Source organism: Castanea sativa, chromosome 9, assembly GCF_040712315.1.
Source record: "Castanea sativa cultivar Marrone di Chiusa Pesio chromosome 9, ASM4071231v1".
Classification (NCBI taxonomy): Eukaryota; Viridiplantae; Streptophyta; class Magnoliopsida; order Fagales; family Fagaceae; genus Castanea; species Castanea sativa.
In genome coordinates, this window is record NC_134021.1 from 25,700,001 (window position 1) to 25,708,795 (window position 8,795).

General features: G+C 38.5%; 2 long non-coding RNA genes and 1 pseudogene across 2 annotated transcripts in view; 1 reads left to right on the plus strand and 2 right to left on the minus strand.

Moving 5' to 3' along the window:
* The window catches only part of LOC142610414 (uncharacterized), a 7,532-nt pseudogene extending 6,549 nt beyond the window's left edge, over positions 1-983 (minus strand).
* LOC142609886 (uncharacterized) overlaps positions 1-6,830 on the plus strand; it is a 14,145-nt gene extending 7,315 nt beyond the window's left edge. Inside the window, exon 2 of the long non-coding RNA XR_012839717.1 lies at positions 6,497-6,830. This is a non-coding gene — a long non-coding RNA (uncharacterized LOC142609886). The remainder of the gene's footprint in view (positions 1-6,496) is intronic.
* A 578-nt stretch (positions 6,831-7,408) lies between these two features.
* On the minus strand, positions 7,409-8,724 carry LOC142610921 (uncharacterized). Its single transcript, XR_012839901.1, has 2 exons — positions 8,346-8,724; positions 7,409-7,792 (listed from the first exon to the last, which is right to left on the minus strand). It is a non-coding gene; the product is annotated as an uncharacterized LOC142610921 (long non-coding RNA).
* Positions 8,725-8,795: the final 71 nt, after the last annotated feature.

Sequence of the window (8,795 nt, forward strand, 5' to 3'; positions counted from 1 at the left end):
AACTGCCATGGTCTGCCCAATAAAATGTGACCCGCTTGCATTGGAACAACATCACAAAGTACTTCATCCTTGTACCTCCCAATTGAAAAAGAAACCATTACTTGCTTATTTACCTTAACTTCTCCACAATCATTCAACCACTGCAACTTATATGGTCTAGGGTGTTTCAAGGTAGGTAAATTTAATTTTTCAACTAAAGTAGTACTAGCCACATTAGTACAGCTCCCCCCATCTATAATCATACTACATACCTTGTTGTTGACGTGGCATCTAGTGTGAAAAATGTTCTCCCTTTGTTGTTCCATGTCATCCTCTTTGACTTGGGCACTTAAAGCACGCCTTGCAACAAGCGACTCACCCTCCACTGGATACTCCACTTCATCATCACAAGCATCCTTAAGTGATGGAATCTGGTCATCATCTTCCTCGCTTTCAGTTTCCACCTCTCCATCAATACGTGCGATCATGGTCCTCTTATTTGGGCATTGAGAAGCAATATGACCTACTCTCAAACAACGAAAACACTTAATATTACGATTACGAGTCTGAGATTCATTTTTACCTTTGTTGACACTGGGAGCTTCATCTCTCCTTTTTTGTAGTTCGGATTTGGACTTGGAAACAGCCCCTTCGTCTTTCCTCCCATTTGACCTCCATGAAGTAGAGGAGTCCGGATTTTGAAATGACCGAGTTCCTTTCCTTTTAAGCTGTCGTTCCACCTTTATTGCCATGTGCACCATGTCTTCTAACTCCACGTAGTGCTGCAACTCCACCACGTTGGCAATGTCCCGATTCAGCCCATTCAGAAACCTTGCCATGGTAGCTTCTTTATCCTCCTCTACATTTGCCCGAATCATGGCAATCTCCATCTCCTTGTGGTAGTCATCCACGGTCCTATTGCCTTGAGTAAGACTCTGTAATTTCTGATACAAGTCCCTATAGTAGTGACTAGGAACAAACCGCCTTCTCATGATTGCCTTCATTTCCTCCCAACTCTCAATAGGTCTCTCACGGTTTCTCCTTCTGTTCATCACAAGTTGATCCCACCATATAATAGCATAGTCAGTAAACTCAATGACAGCGAGTTTTACCTTTTTCTCCTCGGAGTAGTTGTGGCACTCAAAGATTAACTCCACCTTCTTCTCCCACTCCAAGTATGCTTCTGGATCATTTTTCCCTTGGAATGTAGGTATCTTTATTTTTATGTTTCCTAGGTTCCTGTCAGTCCCATCTTGCCATCTTGGATCTTTTCGGAAACCTCCACCACGCCTTTCTCTCCTTGGCACAAACCTGCTTTCATTGTTCAGTGAAGCTTAATCTTCTTCATCTTCAAACTCATCCTCGTGGTAGTCATCAGAATCATTCATGTGAGAACGCCTTTCTTTCCTTCTAGCATTAGGGCCTCTTTGGGGACGTTCCTCACGCAAAGCAGCAATAACAGTGTCCTGCCTATCCATCCGATCCCGAATCTCATTAAACACCACGTTCATGCGTTCAAATTGTTGTTACATAGCTTGCAAAATGATGGACGACTCCTCCCCTCCTTCCCTATTTGATGTTTCACACCTGAAAGACATACTTTTGAAACAACAAAGAATTGTTAGAAATAATTCCTCACAACACTCCCTCACGTGTTTGCACTCAAATTATGTCACTCCCACTCGTGTTTCACTCTTAAATTGGCTTTTTCCCGATATTAGTCTCACACTCTCTTGCCTTTTTCCACTCGTAGCTTCGCCTTTTCAGTTCTGCAATGAATTAAAAAACTTGATCAAGAAATTCAACTTGTAGTGTAAAAACAAATACCAACAGCAAGAAAATATGACAGAAACACTAAATCAAAGGAAGAGGACAAAAGAAAACGGTATTCTGGTCTGAGAGAATTGAAACTACAAACAAAATTTTTTTTTTTTTTTTTCAGATGTCTTTTTTTTCACTTTTTTTTTTTTTTTTTTTTTTTTTGGGAATTGGGTGCACGATTTTAACCTAGTGCACTTCAACAAAAACAAAAAAAATAAGAACGATGAATGAAGAACACAAAAAGAATAGGATAGGATGGTAACAGGAAACAAAAAAAATAAAAATAAAAATAAAGGGATAGAAAACTGATTTTAGAATCTGTGCTCTGATACCAAATGATGCGAACCTCAATCGACACGCTTTGAGACCCAACAAAAATATTGGAATATTTAACCCAGGAAAACTAAAAATCAGATATTTGATAGAAACCCTGACCCAACGTTTATAATCGAAACGCGAACCAAAGGTATAAGTTGACCTTGACCCAATGATTATAAAGAATCACGAACCAAAGGTTTAAAGTTTGAACGCCACAAGGAAGAATCCTTGATAAGTTCACAGTTCTTGAAGAACCAAAAGAGAACAAAGCCTTACCTTTTCTGAATTTTATTCAATAATATTCTAAAAAACGTTTACAGACTTCAAGGCCTATTTAAGGACTCCATAAAACTTGACAGACAAGAAAATATATTCTAAAATAACTCCTAATTGATACCTTACCATATCAGGAATCAAGTTTGACCTAAAAAGCATTAAATGCACCTAAAAACAAGGAAAATACCTAAAAAACGTGCTAAATAATAAAACCCTAAATAAAAGTTGATTTGGTCTGAAATTAGCAGATCCAAAATAGGAAAAAATTTGCCTTAATTGATACAGAGCTGGAAAGTCAATCAGCCATTAATTCATGCCATAAATCACTCCCAATTAAGCCAGATCAGCCCTAAATAGCTTGAATTAAATTTACTACACTTTCATCTTCCTTTGGGCCAAGCTTGGAATATCTTGGGTTAGAATCAGCTCAAATCTCTTGAATCAGCCCATTAAGTGCTTCTTGGATCTTCTTGGATCTTGCTCTTGTAATAGGCCCAACTGGAACATGCAATGGATCCTTGAATGCTTGTTGATTCTCATCACATTTGGTTGAGTGCTTGCTTCACCTCATAAGCTTGAAAATCACCCCACACACTTAGATCCTACTCAACATCCACAGGGCACTGAATTCCATTTGAAATGCTATCAAATCCGGACAGGTTTGAACTAGAGAAGATATTCTTGAAATACCTATCCACCACTCCTCCCATCTCAGCTTCATCCTCAACCCACACCCCATTATCATCTTCCAAACCCAAGATCAAATTCCTCCTATTTCTTTGATTATCTCTACAATGAAAGTAAGCGGTATTTCTATCACCTTCTTTAAGCCAAGAATTTTGTGCCTTTTGTTTCCAAACACATTCTTCCCTAGCTTGAAGGCTGCCAATTTCTTTTCTTAGCAATTGAATTCGGCCTAGATCAGTTCTGTAACAGCCCCCTTCTTCGGCTTCCTTCAGTTCAGCCAACTTCCTTTTAAGAGCTAACCGAACATGGCCAAATGTCGTCCAATTCCAAACTTTGAGGTTTTCTTGGCAAGCCATTATTTTTCTTGTAAACCCCCAAACCGAACCAGGTTGTTGCCTTAAGTCCTAAGAATCCCAAATTACATCCTCATAAGAATTATCCTTCAACCACATAGCTTTGAAGCGAAATGGCCTACCCTTTCTGTAAAACCTTTTATACTCAGAGTCCGAACAGAGCAACAAGGGTTTATGGTCAGAGTGAAAAGCATCCAAGTGATGTAGTCAAGAGGAAGGGAACTTCAAAATCCACTCAATCGAAGCCACCCCTCCATCCAGACGAATCCATACATTTTGCCCACCCGGCCTCTTATTACACCATGTAAACGGATACCCAGAAAACCCCAAATCCCTCAGTCTACAATAGTCAAGAGCATGCCTGAATCCATGCATCTGTCTTTCTGGTCTATTTAACCATCCCTGTTTCTCCTCAATTAACAACATCTCATTAAAATCCCCTATGCAAATCCAAGGCAAACTGAACCGATGACTTAGTTGTCTCAATAGTGACCAGGAGCTTTCATGGCTGGTGGTATCAGGGTCTCCGTAGAAACCTATGAACCACCAGGCGTCATTCACTCCAAGGTCAATAATAGCATCAATATAGCGGGCTAAAAAAGTCTGAACATCCACATTCATGTCTGCTAGCCAATACAAAGCCAACCCTCCCCTTGTGTTGTTTCGAGGAACCACAAACAAATTATTAAACTGAATCTTACGGCCAATTCGTTCTAAAACCACTTTTTCCACCTTAGTTTCCATTAGAAAAACCAACTTGGGATCTTTGTTGCTTACCAACGCTACCAGTTCATCTTCTGTTTGTGAGTTCCCAAGCCCACGACAGTTCCAGCTAAGGCAACTCAAAATGCCCAGTGGCGTTGGGACCCAGCTGCCACCTCACAATTTTCATTATTCAGATAGCTGCTACCACTCAAACATTGTCTTTTACCAGCACTCCTTTCAACATCATCCAACACAGGCCTCCTATCCACAACCATTGGCGAAGGTGACACCACACACTGACCCACCTCCCTAGCAAGTTTCTTCCATTTTCTCGTGGTCCCTGCAGAAGTAAAGCTTGTTAATTGGTTGGTACAATCTTGCAAGGGCAGAACACTAACCTTCCTTGAGCCACTACCAGGACCCACGAACTGCTTCAAACACTCACCATTTGTCTCACCCACACACCCCTCCTAGTTGTCCTTTAGAGATAAGCCTACCACTACCTCTTCCAACCTATTAACCTGCTTCTTTGCATGCAAGCCGTGGTGCTGTCCTTGAGAATGAAACTCATATCCCTCCACAAGTTTAACGTTTTCCCCACTGCCCCTATTTGGCTTTGAAACTTCCACATAATCCATTGCCATATTTGCCTCCAAGTGTGCGGATGAGTATGCATCCTTACTGCTACTATTGCTTGGGTGATTGCTTGAGGGACCTTCGTAGTTATCTTTTTTCCTCCACCATGGTGCTTGGCTGCGAGAACTACCCCATACTACCACCACAGTTTTGCGAGTGACCCTCAAAGGCTCCACTCAAAGCCACTCTCCGTACTGTTGTTCATCCTTCCTCAATGACCCTTTGCCCCGAAGCCAAACTTCACAATCCCTCTCCCCATGAGTAACTCTTCCGCACCAATAACAGAAATTAGGCAGCCTTTCATACTTGATACCAACCCAGCCCACCTGTTTCCCCTCTGTACATAGTTTAAAGCATCGTAATAGGGGTTTGGATATATCAATGTTGATTCTAACTCTCAGGAATTCACTACTAGCCCCATCATCCTCCGAATCGGCGACTTGGATAACGCTCCCAATAGTATTCTCAATCATCTCCCCTACTTCAATCTTCAGGCTCCTCTCCGGGATATTGTGCATTTGAACCCAAAAAGTAGCGCAGGAAAAATCCATGAAAGGCACTGATTCAATGTCGACGACACGTTCAAACGCCACAAGGTGCTTGTCATAAGACCATGGTTCGAACTACAACACTCGCTCAAGGTCCAGGACGTCCTCAAATTCGAGCAACAATATATGCTCTCCAACATCTCTAATCTTAAGTTCACCGAGTGTTCTCCATAGAGGCTTAAACATACGAGCCACTGCCTCCACATTTAGGACCCTCTTCGTGTAAAACCGCCCTGCTAAGCGATGGACAACCTCCTCCTCCTCTTTCGGAACCTCAGCACCCCCCTCTTCTTCCTCTGTAAGAGAAAACCGTGCCTACATATCCTCCAAGGATGCCATGAGAATTACGAACAGAGAAGATAAAGGAAAAACAGCTCTGATAGAACCACTACCCCACCGTACACTCCATCCTATCAACCCAAGAGAGGTAGAAGGGAACAGATGCCTAAACTAGGTTAGGGACACAATTCTACAGGCGGCCAAGGAAAAAAAAAAAAAAAAAAACCCTAACCCTAGCGCACCGGAGAAACTCCAAGGCATAGGTAACTATAGCAGGTGTAAGTTAGTTAGGTGTATTCTAATTTTTACTTTCTAAAAGTTGTTTCATTATTGTTCAACTACAAAGAACCATACATAATCCTATACAATTTTATCTATTAGTCCTTTTTTTAAGGTAAAGGAACTGCTAGTTATGTGGCTACTTGCGGCTTTGTGCTAATTGAAACCACGATTCAGTCATGTTGTGATCTATTTAATTTTCTTGGCCATGAACTTATATGCAATTTGATAAATTAAGTGCTTTATGAACAAAAACAGCTCTAGTACATATTAATTTTCTTGATCACTGTTGGAATTTTCAAATTTTGGTCCTTCTAATAATTATTTTCCTTGCTTGTGGTAGGTTGCGTTCATAGGTCACACTCTTAATTTCTGAATTTGATCCCTATCAATTTGAATTGATTCTATAAAATAGTGTCTTCCCAAGTCTCCTTTAAGATAGAAGTTCTCATTATATTTCTCATTTCTTTTATTAGTGTAAGCTTTGTTGAGTTATTATGGAAATTATTATATTCAAATAATGGGTATAAGATCTAGTTGAGTGTGCATGTGTTCATGTTGATTGAGTTATTATGGAAATTATTATACTTAAATTTCAAGCTATCCTTGTTTTAGGATCACTATGGGAAGCATGCCGGTACGTATGTGATGCTGAGATGATCTGCTGCTGAGTTAGGTTTTGTGAGCTATTGTGCCTGTGATGCTTATGTTGCTGCATTGAGTCTTGAGAGGCTTGAGCTTATTTCTACTGTTACTTGAATGTAATTGACTAAGTGGCTAGTGGGTACTTGATTGTGTTAGGGTATTAATCATTGTAATTGTCACACATATTGCTAGCATCAAGTATCAGTTGTGTACCAATTAGCTCAGTAGGTTGTATTAAGCATGTGATTGAGTAATTAAGCATTGTAGCAAATTTTTAGCTAATGAAACTACATGTTAGGTTCAATATGTTAGCTTCGTGTGGAACAATGTCAATAATTATATATGCAAATCGTTAATATATTTTAAATGCAATGATGGAAATCCATTGCAATAAAAAAAATGCATATTGTTAACTTGTTAGATTATTGAAAAAGATAGATTGTTTGATGTAATTATTGCCCGAAAAATTGTTCAAATTAAATACCTTTTTACAAGTTAGCATAACCTTCAATGTTTATAAACCATTTATTTGAGTCAAGAGAACAATGGACATCATTTGTTGGTGTAATAATACTTAAAAATGAATATTTTTATTTTTTATGCATTGGACATAAATGAGTAAGTAAAATATCTTATAAATTTTTAATTTTATGGTTTTTATTAATCAAATAACATTTTGAAATCTTTTGCAAATTCCATCAATCACCATTACCACCAAAATATAAAACCCACACCCTGTGAATTTCATTTGTACAATACAATTTATTTACTAATTGAAACAAAATATACTTGCATTTTCAAAAAAGAAAAGATTTTACATGGGTTGGGTAGGTTATTACAAACTAGAACCTAATCATAACGCAACTACATACCATCTTTCTAAGCAATTCAATATCTAGTTAATCAAACAAAATCAACTTGTAAAACAGCTACATATGATTTTTCTTGAGCATTTCTTGTATCTAATTAGCAACAATATTACAACACAAAATCAGCTTCTAGCTATCTTGATTATGATGCCAATCAAAATAGGCATGGCAGATTACAAAGAGATAACTAGTTGGATTGGGCCTTGTCACCCTGCAGAGTTGAAGCAAGGAAAAAAAAAACCACCAATAGAAGCAAATTTGAACCAGTATGGTAACATCCGATTGAGCATCACATTTGAATGTCCATTTCCCTTCACTTGCCCAAGTTTATTAGCAAGCACGAAAAGAAGCAATAGAAAATTTTGGAATCTGAAACAGGTTGATAGAAAGCTGCAGTCTGCAGTTAAAATATTTCAATTTTTCTTTGTTATTTTTCTTTTTGAAGAGAAAAAAAAAATTCAGAAACATTGACAAACTAAAACTAAAAAAAGAAAACATTTCTATAAAAGAGTGTCAAATCTCCTACAAAGGCAACCCACTCCAGCTCTCTGTTTGATTGTTCAGAAAATGAATGAAAAAATAAAACTAGGCAAAAAAAAAAAAAAACCAATTTCAATTGACAATTAAAATAAACAATAAGGAACCATTATTTAGTTTTTCATTTCCTCTGTTTTCTCAGCATCCAAACAAAAGGTTTGCATTACCCCAATCCCAACACCACCAACCTAAATTCCCAAACTGATTTTTGCTCAAAAACCCCAAAACCCCCAAAAAAAAAAAAGGGGCGAACATGTTACTGGCTCAACCTAACTTCAACAAATATAGCGTCTTTTAAAATGGCCTAAGCTAAACCTGCCCAAAAAAAACAAAAAAAAACTTGCGAAACAAACACAGAATTCAAATTAAGAAAAAAGAAAAGAACATAGAAAAGGCCAAAGCTAATAAACTACCTGTAGATTTCCTCAAAAGAAGACTCTGAATTTTCAACAAGAAATACCCATGAGAAATTTTGTAAGATTTTCATACCGCACTGGCTTGAGTTGGAGTCCGATAAGCTTTTTGTAAAGAACAGAAGATGAGCGAGAGAGAGATAGAGACAGAGTAAAGGGAGGGAGAGGGCAGGTGGTGCTGGTTGGGGACTTGGGGATGAAAGGTTAAAGGGATTGTGGTTAGTGGTAATGGAAAAGGTGAAATTTTGGGAAATTTTGGCTTTTAATTTTCATAGGGGAAGAAACTGAGAGACACAGAGAGAACTTCTGCTTCAAAAATTTTGAGCGAGGAGTGAAAAGGTTAATTTTGGAGAAAGTGGCTGGAGTTTGAAAAATTTTCAGGGCAAAATTGTGATTTGGTTTGTGTTGTTAGAGTGAATTGTAGTGGCCAGTTGTCAATCATTTATCGGA